General features: G+C 39.7%; 1 pseudogene; it reads left to right on the top strand.

Annotated features, from left to right (window-relative positions):
- The first annotated feature begins 4,290 nt into the window (after positions 1-4,290).
- LOC103115036 (stromal cell-derived factor 2-like protein 1) lies at positions 4,291-14,346 on the top strand (annotated as a pseudogene).
- Positions 14,347-15,179: the final 833 nt, after the last annotated feature.

Here is a 15,179-nt window from a genome sequence, read left to right as displayed (position 1 = left end):
GATTTTTTCAAGATCCAAGATCGGCTGAAAACAGTGAAGTCACTGTTTTTAATAGCTGAGTAGTATTCCATTGTGTAGATATACCATAACTTGCTCAGCCACTCTTCTGTTGTTGGATACCTGGGTTGCTTCCAGGTTTTGGCTATTACAAATTGTGCTGCCAAGAACATATGTGTACACAGATCTTTTTGGATGGATGTGTTGAGTTCCTTAGGATATATCCCCAGGAGAGGAATTGCAGGGTCATAGGGTAGGTCCATTTCTAGCCTTCTGAGAGTTCTCCAGACTGTTCTCCACAGAAGTTGGACCAATTGACATTCCCACCAGCAGTGCAGGAGGGTTCCTTTGACCCCACACCCTCTCCAGAATTTTCTGCTGTTACCTTTTCTGATGTATGACATTCTCACAGGAGTGAAGTGATATCTCATTGTTGTCTTTATTTGCATTTCTCTGACAATCAGAGACTTGGAGCATTTTTGCATGTGTTTCTTGGCCTTTTGGATCTCTTCTGTGGTGAATATTCTGTCCAAGTCCTCCCCCCATTTTTGGATGGGGTTATTTGTTGTCTTGTTGTTGAGTCTGGCAAACTCTTTATATATGTTGGTTATTAAACTCTTATGTGATGTATGACATGTAAAGATCTTCTCCCATTCTGTGAGGGGTCTCTTGGTTTGGGTAGTGGTTTCTTTTGCTGTGAAGAAGCTTTTTAATTTGATGTAGTCCCATAGGATTATACTTGCCTTAGTCTTTGTAATTGGATTCGTTTCATTGAAAATGTCTTTAAAATTTATGCAGAAAGGAGTTCTGCCAATATTTTCCTCTAAGTATTTGATAGTTTGTGGTCTAACATCCAAGTCCTTGATCCACTTGGAATTTATATTTGTATTTGGTGAAATACAGTGGTTCAGTTTCATTCTTCTGCATGTTTCAACCCATTGTTTACAACACCATTTGTTGATGAGACTCTGCTTTCCCCATGTAATAGTCTGGGCCCCTTTGTCAAAGATTAGATGTCCATAGGTGTGGGGGCCTCATTTCTGGGCTCTCAATTATATTCCACAGGTCAGTATGTCTATTCATGTTCCAGTACCAACCAGTTTTTATGACAATGGCCCTATAATACAGTTTGAGATCTGGGAGTGTGATGCGTCCAGTTCTGTTCTTTTTTTCTCAAGATTGTTTTGGCAATTCTAGGTCTTTTCTGGTTCCAGGTAAACATTTGTAGCATTTTTTCTATTCTCCTAAAAAATGTGCTTGGGATCTTGATGGGGATAGCATTCAATTTGTATATGGATCTGGGTAAAATATTCATTGTGATGATGTTAATTCTTCCAACAAATGAACATGGAATATCTTTCCACTTCTTTGTGTCTTTTTCAATTTCTTTGAGTAGTGACTCATAATTTTCAGTATACAAGTCTTTCACTTCTTTGGTTAGGTTTACTCCTAGGTATTTTATTGTTTTTGTTGCTATAGTAAAAGGAATTGATTTCTGGATTTCAATTTCTTCTAACTTAGTGTTTGCATAGAGGAATGCCACTGACTTTTGAATGTTAATTTTGTAGCCTGACACCTTACTGTATTGCCTGATGATTTCCAAAAGCTTCTTGCTGGATTACTTAGGTTTTTCCATGTATACTATCATGTCATCTGCAGATAAGGAGAGTTGGACTTCTTCTCTTCCAATCTGTATCCCTTTAATTCCTTGCTCCTGCCTGATAGCTATGGCAAGAACTTCCAACACTATGTTGAATAGTAATGGTGATAGTGGGCAGCCCTGTCTAGTACCTGATCTGAGGGGAAATGCTTCCAGTTTTTCACCATTGAGTATGATGTTGGCTGTAGGTTTGCTATATATAGACTCCACTATCTTCAGGAATCTTCCATCTATTCCCATTTATTGTAGTGTTTTGATCATAATGGGATGTTGTATTTTGTCAAAGGCTTTCTCTGCATCTATTGATATGACCATGTGGTTTTTGGTCTTGCTTTTGTTGATGTGGTGGATCACATTGATTGATTTACGTATATTAAACCAACCTTGCATGCCTGGGATAAACCCCACTTGGTCACGATGAACAATCTTTTTGATATACTGCTGTATCCGGTTGGCTAGAATTTTGTTCAATATTTTCACATCTATGTACATCAGAGATATTGGTCTGTAGTTTTCTTTTTTGGTTGTGTCACTGTCTGCTTTTGATATCAGAGTGATGTTGGCTTCATCGAAGCTGGCAGGGAGTATTCCAGTGTCTTTAATCTTTTGGAAGACTTTTAAAAGTAGAGGTATTAGTTCTTCTTTGAGGGTTTTGTAGAATTCATTTGTAGAACCATCTGGTCCAGGACTTTTATTTTTGGGGAGATTTTTGATAACTGTTTCAATTTCATTAGCTGTGATGGGCCTGTTCATGTTATCCACTTCCTCTTTACTCAGTTTTGGAAGTTGGTAGGTATCTAGCAAATCGTCCATTTCTTCCAGGTTCTCTAGCTTGGTGGCATATAGTTGTTCATAGAAGCCTCGTATGATATGTTGAATTTCTGCGCTGTCTGTTGTGATATCTCCTCTTTCATTTACTATCCGATTTATTTGGGTCTTCTCCCTTTTTTGTTTTGTGAGTCTAGCTAAAGATTTGTCGATTTTGTTTACTCTTTCGAAGAACCAACATTTACTTTCATTGATCTTTTGTACGGTTTTCCTATTCTCAATGTTATTTATTTCTGCCCTAACTTTAATGATTTCTGTTCTTCTGGTTGCTTTAGGGTTCCTTTGTTGTTCTTCTTCTAGGTCTTTAAGATGTTCAATCAGGCTGTTTATTTGTGCTTTTTCTTGTTTCCTAATGTGTGCTTGTATAGCTATGAACTTCCCTCTTAGAACTGCTTTAGCTGTGTCCCAAATATTTTGATAGCTTGTGTCTTCATTTTCATTGTACTCTCCAAACACTTTGATTTCTTCCTTGATTTCCTCTTTGACCCAGAAGTTGTTAAGAAGTGTACTGTTGAGCTTCCACATTTTGGGACTGTTACTAATCTTTTGTTGATTGTTAAGTGTTAGTTTAATTCTACTATGGTCTGAGAAGATGCTTGGGATGATTTCAATGCTCTTGAATTGGCTGATGCTGTCTTTTTGGCCTAACATATGGTCTATCCTTGAGAATGACCCATGTGGATTTGAGTAAAATGTGTATTCCAGTTTCTTGGGATGAATGACTCTGAAAATGTCCAATAGTTCTAGTTTATCTATCTCTTCATTTAGCTCCCTTATGTCTTTATTGATGTTCTGCCTGGATGATCTGTCAAGTTGAGAGAGTGGGGTGTTGAAATCCCCTACTATGATTGTGTTACTGTTGATATATTGCTGTAGCTCTTTCAGTAGAAGTTTGATGTATTTAGATGGCTTCTCATCGGGTGCATAGATGTTAATAATTGTTAAGTCCTCTTGATTGACAGATCCTCTGAGCATTAAGTAGTGTCCATTCCTATCTTTTTTAATCTTATCTATTTTAAATTCTATCATGTCAGATATGAGAATAGCTATTCCTGCCCTTTTTTATGGGCCATTGGCTTGTATGATAGTTTTCCATCCTTTCACTTTAAGTCTGTGTTTGTCTTGTTGAGTTAGGTGGGTTTCCTGTAGACAACATATTGTTGGGTTGTGTTTTCTGATCCATCTTCCTATTCTGTGTCTTTTAATAGGTGAATTCAGGCCATTGACATTTATTGATATCAAAGATTGAAGATATTTTAACACCATTCTTGTAGAGTTTTAGAGTGTTCTGATAGATGGCCTATTTGTGATGGTCTGGTTGTTTATAGGAGACCTTCAGAACTTCTATCAGGGCAGGCTTGGTGATGGTTGATTCCTTCAGCTGTTGCTTGTCTGAGAAGGTTTTGATGCCTCCATCTAGTCTGAATGACAGTCTAGCAGGATATAGTATTCTTGGCTGAAAGCCTTTCTCATTGAGCACTCGGTAGATATCTTGCCATTCTCTTCTGGCCTGTAGTGTTTGTATGGAAAAGTCTGCTGCTAATCTTATGGGTTTTCCTTTGTAGGTGACTCTTTGTTTTTCTCTTGCAGCCTTCAGGATCCTTTCTTTATCCTTATTCCTTTCCATTCTAAGTATGATATGTCTTGGTGTCTTTAGGTCTGGGTTAATTCTGCTTGGGACCCTCTGGGCTTCTTGAATCTTTATGTCTTTGATGTTGTCTAGACTAGAGAAGTTTTCAGCTATTATAACCTGAAGAATGCTTTCTTCCTCTCCTTCTCTTTCTTCCTCTGGTATGAATAAGGAGATGTGGAGCACGGGCCACAGTGGAGCGGGCGTACCGGCGTTGCTGAGCCTCCTTGTGGCACTGTTAGTGAGGGGCCACGACGCCGCCAAGACCGGCCCGGGACTCGTGACCTGCTGGTCGGTGCTGAAGCTCTTCAATACACAGCACTGGGTGTGGCTGCACTCACATGACATCACATGAAATCAAATACGGATCTGGCAGTGGCCAGCAGTCGGTGACGGGCATGAATTGGTCAGACGACGCCAACAGCTACTGGCAGGTCTGTGACGGCATGGAGGGCGACCGCCCGGGCGGGGCCCTGGTGCGCTGCAGACAGGCGGTGCGTCTGACCCACGTGCTCACCGGCAAGAACCTGCACACGCACCACTTCCTGTCGCTGCTGTCCAACCACCAGGAATACCAAAGGAGACCGCCTGGGAATGAAACAAGACAGGACTAGAATGACCACAGGAACCCAGTAAATCTCAGGTGAGAACAAACACGTGTGGCTGGTGACAGAGAGGAGAGAGGGGCCTAAGGAGAGATTAAGTGACTGCTAACAGTTCAGCAGTTTTATCAGTTGAGACACCACCTCCAGTCTGCTCCACCAACAAGGGGACAGCTTTAGGGAGGAGAGGACTCCCCAGAGACTCACCAAGTGCAACAGAAGCAACTGGTAGTGTTACTTTGTAAGATACAGTTATATATAAATAGCATTAAAGGATATAAATTATGGTGAGGTCTTGTATGACGCAGTAAATCCTATCAATGGGATTTTCAAAGTTAACCCAATTAACAAATAATTTGGTCATAGTAATAACTATCTATTGCCTTCTTAAACCCTAACACAGCAGGAACCTTCCCCTTTCTGTATAAAACCCATACAGCTGGGAGTCGGGCTATAGCGCAGTGGGTTAAGCGCAAAGCACAAGGACCGGCATAAGGATCCCGGTTCGAGCCCCCGGCTCCCCACCTGCAGGGGAGTCGCTTCACAGGCGGTGAAGCAGGTCTGCAGGTGTCTGTCTTTCTCTCCCCCTCTGTCTTCCCCTCCTCTCTCCATTTCTCTCTGTCCTATCCAACAACGACAACAACAATAATAATAACTATAACAATAAAAAAACAACAAGGGCAACAAAAGGGAATAAATAAATAATAAAATAAATATTAAAAAAAGAGAGAAAAAAAAAAAAACCCATACAGCTCCCAGTTCTGGAACTTCTAGGGTAGGGCTCACTTTATCACTCACTTTCCTGCATGCTTCTCTCAAATCCTATCAACTGATACTACATCTGCTGATCCCAACCTAATCAATGCACCCAGTACCACCTCAGCATAGGACTCCTTAACTCTATTTCGAGTGGCACACTTCTTAACAAAACGTCAGAACCTCAAAAACTATAGACCAGGGCATAATGAGATAGGGCATATGTACTTGTGTCCATAAGTTATGGCAAAATATATACCTTAAAGAAAAGTGCACAATAATTTGCAGTGAGTCAAAAAATGAAGCAAGCAAGTAGAAAGACCTAAAAAGAGACCAAAATCAAATAATTTCTACTTAGACCTAGATACCCTCCTCACCTACTTCCTATTACATTTCCCTCAACCACTCCAAAGCTAACTTTGTCAGACCAGAGACTGGATCAAGAGACTGGCATACTTTAACAATGACTCTTTAGACATAACCAGGCCACCCCATCACCTGTAGCCCTAGTCAGGGAGTCCTGGGGTTCCCACACAGATATGATGGGCCTAGACCTCTAACAGATCACTCTCACCATTGTCACTGGTCATCTCCATCAGGAACAATATAATGGACCCCTTTGTTATCCCCTATAGGACCCTGCCTTCAATGTGGATCAACAATGGTAGAGACTGTTCCATTCTCTGAAGGGAGGTTAGATAACATACTCTACCTACGACCCAAAGAAAATGGGTCCTGAAATTAGTGCAGCCTGGAATGTTCCTAGCTGTGACCACAGAATGTGTGCTTAGACCTACAGGATGCAGAGATTACATAGGCTCCTGTGCTGAATATGGGCCCCAGATCAAACCAGTGTGGTTTACAGTCAACAATATTTATATACCTTTCCCTATATTTGGGAGCTAATCTCTCCCCTGATCCAGCTTTCTAGTCCTTTTTCCAGCTATCACACCATCTCCCAAGAAAATAACCTGTGTCCACCCGCATGTTAGCTGTCAGGCTTAGGCAAAAACCAGTAAAGCCATGGGCCCTCTGAAATATATCTAAAGCAAACCTACTCACTTTTTCCAGAACAGAGACCTCAAATCTTCATCTGCAATATTCTTGCCTTTAGGTTCATGATTAGTCAACAATTTGTTCTGCATTATATGTCAACTCTTTTTTAACCACCAGATTCCAGATGATACCATGATGCCAACCCAACTTCATCATGTGTCTTGGAGCTCCACCTCCCCAGATCCCTGCCCCACTAGAGAAAGAAAGAGACAGGCTGGGAGTATGGATCGACCTGCCAATGCCCATGTTCATTGGAGAAGAATTACAGAAGCCAGGCCTTCCACTTCCTGCACCCCACAATGATCCTGGGTCCATACTCCCAGAGGGAAGCTACCAAGGGATGTGATTGGATATGGAGCTCTGGGGTGGGCAATGTGTGGAACTGTACCACCCCTCTTATCCTATGGTCTTGTCAATGTTTCCATTTATAAATAAAATAATAATAAAAAGAAATTCCAAAGTGGGTCAGCCATTTTTATAGTCTAAGAATTTGAAAAATTTAGGAATACTTCCATAAAAGAGAGGAAAGAGATGCACATTGAATTAACAAGCTGCATGTCTCTGAGCCTGAGCTATCACTGATTATCAGCTGCTCCATTGTATTATTACCAACTTCTTGGAGGAAGAAAATGGAGACATTATTCCAATGGATGTCATACCATTCTATAAACACACATACTTCAAATAAATAGTGACATTTACACTTATCAGGAAAATGCAAAAGACAAAAATGAGATACCTCTTTACACCTGTGAGAATGTCATATATTAGAAAGCACAGTAACAGTAAATGTTGGAGAGAATATGGGGAAAAATGGACACTCCTGCACTGCTGGTAATTGGTACAACCTTGGTGGAAAACGGTCTATATATTTCTCATAATACTAGATATATACCTACCCTATGACCCAGCAATTTCTCTCCTGGGGGTTTATCCAAAGGAAACAAAAACACCTATCAAAAGAGATCTATGGGAAAAGACAGAGAGAGAGAGAGATCTATGTACACCTATGTTCATAGCAGCACAATTTGTAATCACCTAAACTTTGAAGCAACCCAGATATCCAAGGACAGATGAATGGTTAAAAAAAAAAAAAAAAAAACTGTGGTATATACACTGTGGAATAATACTCAGCTGTTAAAAAGATGGAGTGATCTCCTTTACATCTTCTTGAATGGAACTTGAAAACATCATGTTAAGTGAGATAAGCCAAAGATAGAAAAACAAATACTGAATGATCTCACTGATAAGCAGAACTTAATAATTAGGGACAGGGAGGGAGAAAAACTGAAATGTGAACTGGGCAAGGTGTACTGAATCAAAGCAAGGTAATTAGGGGAAGGAGAGGGAAGGAAACATGGAAGAAAACTTCAGGGTTCTGGTTCTTAATGGAATTTTACTCATGTGATAATAACTCTAAATCATTAACTCCCTCAATAAATAAATTAAAAAAGGAAATGTTACTATCGGCTAGATGATTGATATTAGGGGGGAAAAGTGACAATTATAAGACCAATCCTTTGTAGGGTTTTGCTATTCCATAAACCAAATTTTGTTATCACAAACCAAAACAAAGAATCCTTTATTATTATTTTATTAGTTACCATCATAGTTATCTCTGGGGCTCGGTGCCAGCACTATAAATCTACCACTTTCAGCAGCCATTTTTCCTCCACCTCCTTTTTTATTTCTTGGACAGAACAGAAATTGAGGGAGGAAAAAGAAAGAGAGGGAGATAGAAAAAGTCACACCTACAGACCTGCTTCACCACTTGTGAAGCTTCCCCCCTGCAGTGGAGTAGGAACTTTAACCTGGGTCCTTGAACATGTTACCATGTGCACTAAACCAGGTGCACTACTGCCCAGCCCCACCCATTATTATACCCTAAAATTTAGGGGCCAGGTGGTGGCACACCTGCTCAGGCACTCACATTACAGTATGCAAGGACACAAGTTCAAGCCCCTGGTCCCCACCTGCAGGGAGGGAAGTTTCACAAGTGGTGAAGCAGGCTGCAGGTATCTCTCTGTCTTTCTTGGTCTCCCCCTCCTCTCTCAAATTCTCTCTGACTATATCCAAAAATAAATAAATAAGTATCCTAAAATGTTTCCAGATAAGCTTATGGTTCCTAAATATAATGTAAATGTGAAAGTATAGCCCCAAAAACCAGGGTCTGTTGTTAAAGTTCCGGAGGCTCCAGCTGGCTGGGCTAGCATCACAGTGGTAGACAGAGACAGACTCGGGGACACACGGCTGGGCTGGGAAGCTGTATATCTTTATTCAGGAATGGGCAAATCACCACACCATGTGCTTCCCCATGTTTCTCCTTCCGCTCCTGCTGCTGGGACTCTGGACATCCTTAGCATATGGGGCGGGGAGAAAGAGGGGCATGAAATTAGCAAGGGCCAAACCATTTCTCTCAGAGGTAGGGGGAAGGGAGCCAAACCAACATGAAGAATAGCAACAAGAGTCAGCACTTTTTCCTTAAACTAGCATTGAATTTGCACTTGAGGTTCATTAACTAGGTGGGAAAGAAGTTTGGATTTACTTTGTGTCTTACCCACAGACTGAAAAATAAAACTGTGACTAAGGGTTTATCTATGAAGATGAACATTTTCAACAGTCAGGGTAGAAACTACGTAATAGTCATCCCTTGGAACATTTTGACAAGTAATCTGTTTACTTTCATCATTCAGGGAAAGTTGTGTTTGAACATTTTTATCATCCTAGAAATTTCTACTTTTCCCCTTGTTTAGTACGTTTAAAATATTTGTAAGAATAGTAACAATATTGGAGTCAGTCTGGCAAAGAATCAATAGGAATTCGTTTGAAAGAGTCCTTCTCACTGATCTGGTTCCATTTGCATGTCTTTCCCTAGAGCAATGACTAGAAAGGAACAGCTATTGCCTTAGGCTGGCCTAAAGGTTCTCACTGCCTCTAGCCTTCCCTTTTGCTCCAGAAAAGTTCCCTATTTGAAAAACTTTACCCAACACTTGGACCTTTGCACCTGCTTTATAAAAAGAATCAGAGTCTTCTTGAGTCACATAGTCCTAATTCCTGAAATAGAGAAGCTAGAAATCTATGATGTTGTCAATTTCCCTTTACTTTACATAAAAGCCCTTCTATGGAAATTGGTAATTACTTTTAACAACTGCCTGCAGGGAAAATTAAGGTGATAGAACTGAGAGAATCTGTGATATGGAAACTGTGACTGAAGCAAACAAGGAAAACATGGAAGAATGGATAGTGGAAATCTCACAATGATATTATGTATTTACACCACGTTTTTGGTCTTGTGGAAAAATAATTAAAGCCAGATTTTTTATAATACCTCAAAGTTTATACTTCGTTTCTTTTGCTGTATTGTCTCCTGTAAGGGCATGGGTCTTGTAGTCAATAGGCACACTTAACTACCCAGAGAATCAAGCTGCAACAACACTTGGTGAACACAGAATCAAAACAGAGAATTAGCTTATCAATGTATTTGTCTCCATAATAAGCCAGCTATATCTAATTCCTGGGCTAGTGTTGATTTTTTTTGTAATTTTTTATCTTTAGTTATTTATTTATTGGATAGAGACAGTTAGAAATTTAGAGGGAAAAGGGAGATAGAGAGGAAGAGAGACACCTGAAGCACCGCTTCACCACTCGCAAAGCCTTCCCTCTGCAGGTAGTGACTTGTGGGACTATGTGAAAGCTTGGTAGAGCTTAGGGAAGCTTTCTCATCCTTGGTTGGAAGTCTGGAAAGACACCCCACTTGTTAGTCTCTCTCCTTAGAGATGAGCCAAGAGGGAAAAGTCTCCCAGACTCAGTTTCTCCTTGTTAGTCTCTCAAGCTCACAGAAATCCTACAGGCCTCTCACACTTAGTTTCTCCCTGCTAGCAGCAGGCCAAATGGTTGCCTGCTTTAAGGTTCACTCAAAGTTCACACATCCACTTCACCTTTTGTTCACAAAGGAGAACACACTATCATACACCCCACAACACCAGACAGTGAAAAGCCCCCAAATCTTATTTCCTTGTGTCCTTTGATATCTGTGATTTACATCAAGCTTTGTTTTTCTTTACTCTACCTCACCTTACTGGTTTAATCCCTATGTTTCTCTCAAATGCCTTGGGCAATTAACCCCCCTGCATCATGGAGAATAATCATTTTGATCTTTATGTATCTCATCAATTCTTGTCATACCAGCCCCCTACCATAGGGGCAAGCTGACCTTTAAGAAACCTGACAAATGCAAAAAATGTTCTTTGTCTAGCTCTCTATATAAACCTGTACCCATCTCCAAATAAATGAGTGTTCATACCAGAGTACACCCCGAGTCCTTTCTGTATCATGCGGTCCCTGAGAGCCGGTGAGGGAGGATTGGTGACTTACCCCCCTGGCTGGATCCTCTCCACGTGATTGCCAGCAGTAACTAGTGGTTGATCCTGGGTCTTTGTGCATGTAACATGTGTGCTGAAACAGATGCACTACCACTGGCCCCTAGTACTCATACTTTATCCCTTTCTCCCTTTCTCTATGTCCTGTTTTTTTTCTATACTCTTTCTTGTCCATAATGTTTTTGTTATCGTCACAACTTAGTTTCAGTATTTTTTTCATTTTTATTGGTCATAACTAGATCTCAGTGCCTACACAATGAATCTACCACACCCAGTAGCCTTCTTCTAGGGTTGAGTGGGTAATGAGACCCTGAAGAAGGACCTAGGCTGATGGTGGAATGGTGTGCAGACATGTATTGAGGAAAGAAGAAAAACTGTACCCATATGACAACAACTCTTACAAATCATTATTTCCCTAGTAGGACATTTATAAATATCCATCTATTATGCATTCAGTTTTCAAACATAGAATCACTAAATATAGTTCTCCAAGTTATCCAATGGTATTATTTTAGTAGTTTCACATTTTTATAGTACTACTTAGGCAATTATTAATTTTTCTACAATCTTATAAATAAAAGTAAACAAATAATATTAAAGAGCTGACATTGGCAAAAAAAAAAAAGAGACATAGGTCTCATACACTTGATTCAGTTAAGACAAAGAGGAAACACACCAGCCATGCCAATAATAGAGCTTCATTAAGATAGACTGAATTCTTGTTGGATATAAGCCAGCTGATTAATCATCCAGTTACAAAAGAAAATGATAAAGAGAAATGACAGCTAAAAGGTACTGGGAATGTAATATTGATAATTTCATGTAAAAAAAGATAATTAAAAAGTTTGAAATATCTTTTGTTTTCATTGTTTTAATATTTTTTCAATTGTTATTAGTAGTTTGTTATAAAATTATAAGATTACAATGTATAGTTCCACACAGATCCACCACTAAAGTTCTGTATTCCCACACTCCAACCTCCCATAATTACCATAGTTTTCACAAGTCATACAGTTTGCTTACTTTTGTTTTGTTTTGTTTGTTTGTTTTAGAAAATTCATGTAAATCAGATCTCTAGATTCCATATATGAGTGAAACCATCTGGCAGTTGTCTTTCACCTCTTATTTTGCTAAGCATATTACCTCCAGTTCCATCCATTTTGTTCCAAAAGACATGATCACAGAGCAATAGTCAATGGAATATATATCCCATAGCTTGTTTAGCCAGTCATCTGTTGGTGGGCATTTAGGCTGATTCCCCTCTTTGACTACTGAGAATAAAGTAGCTATGAACATAGGGGTGCTTATTTCTCTTTTAATTAGTGTTTGAGTGTCCACTGGATAAATACCAAAGAAGTGTTGCTGGATCATAAGGGAATTCCACTTTTATTTGTTTTAGAGCCTTTCTGTTTGGAGTTTGTTGTTTGTTTGGTTTTTCAGAACTTTTTAATTCTTTTTAAAAAGTGTTACTAAACTCTTGAATCTTTAGTTTTGTGATGTGATTTCATAATGAGTTTTTTGAACTCTATCACTGTCATTTTTTTTTCTACCTCTGTATCTGTTCATTTGAGTTTTCTGTCACTGCTGTCTGTGTACTTCTGTTTCTTATTTAGTGTTCTTTTGTTGTGTCAGCAGAAGGTGCTATGGCTATAGTGTTTAATTTCTCTGTTTATTTATCTTTCTGGGGGAGGGGAGATTTTATCCTGAGTCACCAGGCTGGGTCAGTGTCCCTGATGTTAATACAGGATCTCCTGGGAGTCTGGCGGTAGCACAGCAGTTTAAGTGTACGTGGCACAAAGTGCAAGGACCAGCATAAGGATCCCAATTCAAGCCCCTGGCTCCCCACCTGTAGGGGAGTCCCTTCACAGATGGTGAAGGAGGTCTGCAGGGAAAATAAATTAATTTTTTTTAATCTATATATATAGATAGATAGATAGATAGATAATAGATATAGATATATACACACATATATATAGGATCTCCTTGCTGCTATCACAGCCTCTGTGGGGCAACAGCATTGAAAACTCAAAAAGTCAGTTGTAAATTGATGAGTTTTTAGATGATTTTTTAAACAGTTGTTTGTTGTCTAAACTCAAACCAGAAGTGATTCTGCTCAGCCACCAATCTCCCAATATGGTGCCAGCTATCCCTGAGCACTGCTTTTTAGTCCTCAGAATCTCTCCCCCAAGTCCTTTCTGTCCACAAGCCACATGTATCTGTACTCACCTGTGGCTGAGGTGGTTTCCTTTTCCTTTTTTTTTTTTCTTTTCTTTTTTTTAACAGTTGTTTCTTTGACTCAGACCTCAGCAGTCACTCACTCTGTTTGGTGCCTGCCAACCCTGAGTGCAGCCTTTTGGTCCTGGGAATCTTTCCCTCATGCCTTTTCTGTACATGAGCCACATGTGTCTGTTTTCACCTGTGGCTTGCTTAGGTTCCAAAGAAATCCTGGTTGTATGTTGTTGAGTTTTCAGGTGATTTTCATTGCTTTTCCTAGTTGAACCAGGGAAAGCAAAATGCAGCTGCTTTTACTCCACAGCCACACCATTCTTCTGTTTTCTTTATGATGAGACTCTCTTCTAAGGTTTGTCTATTGTTCAACACTTTCATATTTTTCACTTTCTTTCACATTTTCAGATACATACATATGTACATATATATTATTTAAAAGATTTTTTTCACTGTTATGTAGGGAAAAAAATCAAAATACCTAGAGGCCATGAGACAGCATTTCTACTAGCAATACATGGGTATAAGTATCGGTGAGCCACATCAATACTTTCTGTCACATTTCACTGCCAGAGCCCTGTCTAAAATGAGGAAAGCAAAAAAAAAAAAAAAAATCTCTATGAGGGAAGATAGTTACCCCTCAGGAATGGTGAGCTGGTTGTGTTAGTAAAGGAGTAAAGGTATATGCACAGACTTTACTATCTCAATAGCCAGATTGTGAAGCATCTCTGGAGACATGCTCACACCAGGAAGCAAAGTCAAACAGTGAACCTATTCTTAAGAGCTAGTCTTCTAGCCATGTCTCACTGATTAATGAGGACCTGGCATCACAATCTGAAAGTTGAAAGATAATGAGGAGTACAGAACTCCTAGAACCAGTATCACCATCTGTCAGAAGATTACTTTCACCCTTTCCCTACATTATGTACTCAAATCCCAAAAGTACCACATGAAACTTTATTCACTTAAGTAAGAGCATCACATCAGCATAAGTAACAGCAGTTATGATTAAAGATAATCCTTTGAGGTTAAGGTATAGAGATATCAAACTAAAGAAAATTCAGTTGTCCTCAGGTGCTTTATTCTATGTGACTTTTTAAAAGATATGGAATGTTTATGCTGTTTGATTGTGATTTTGAAGCTGCAGCTTCTGTGAGCTACACGAGGCAGCAGATTGCAACGTGGAATCCACTGGATAGGGTAGGATATTAGGCTGTCTGTAGGAGGTTGAACATGGGCTGGTCAGAGTGACATCAAAATACAGTCCCATAACTCTCTCTTGGGCTGACAAACAGAGGTGAGGGAGACAAAGGAAAATCCTTTGATTATTTCTGAGCTAACCCCCCCCACCCAGTACCAGCCCACATGGGTAGCATAGCCACACAAAGTAGGCTCCCCACTGAGCTATTTTCTTTACCAAGATTCCTGGATCATCAGGGGTGTCATTCCAAGCTTCTTCCTTTAACTTCTGCTTTTTATTAAGTGGCTGGAGCTCTATTTGAGTAACAAAATACCTGACCAACCATAGCCTCATCCCTGCCTGGGAAAGACTACCTGGAGGAATTCATTTGTTTTTTCTTTTGGATATTTCTTATAATTGGCTCTCTCTGCTGAGGCTGCCTGCAGCTGATCAAGCAGTCCAAGCTGCAGAATGAATGTTAGGGGTTTTCTACTTTATTTTATTTTATTACTACTATTATTATATACACGTGTCCTTTTCCATCCACCTTCTTCAGGTTGACCAAAATTGACCGTTGTTGTTTTATCCATCGCTAGGTGTCTGTGTGTCCTATCCATTGTGAGAGGAACTTCTTTCTCTCTACCTCTTCTCTACACTCTCCTTTTTCCCTCCTCCTAGCTGTGTTTAAAAAAAAAAACTCTTTCCTTTCACTGCTCTTCCTTGTTTCTTCTTTCTTCCTTCCTTTCTTTTTTATAATTCTTTTTTTCCTTCCTGCTTCTTTTGTTTTCTGAATTCACTGATACTTGTGAATTATTTTAGGGAAGGAATCTGACTCAAGTGAACTCTATGTGTGTGTGTCTTCTCT

This window comes from Erinaceus europaeus, chromosome 10, assembly GCF_950295315.1.
Source record: "Erinaceus europaeus chromosome 10, mEriEur2.1, whole genome shotgun sequence".
Lineage (NCBI taxonomy): Eukaryota > Metazoa > Chordata > Mammalia > Eulipotyphla > Erinaceidae > Erinaceus > Erinaceus europaeus.
This window is presented reverse-complemented; position numbering and strand designations above follow the sequence as displayed.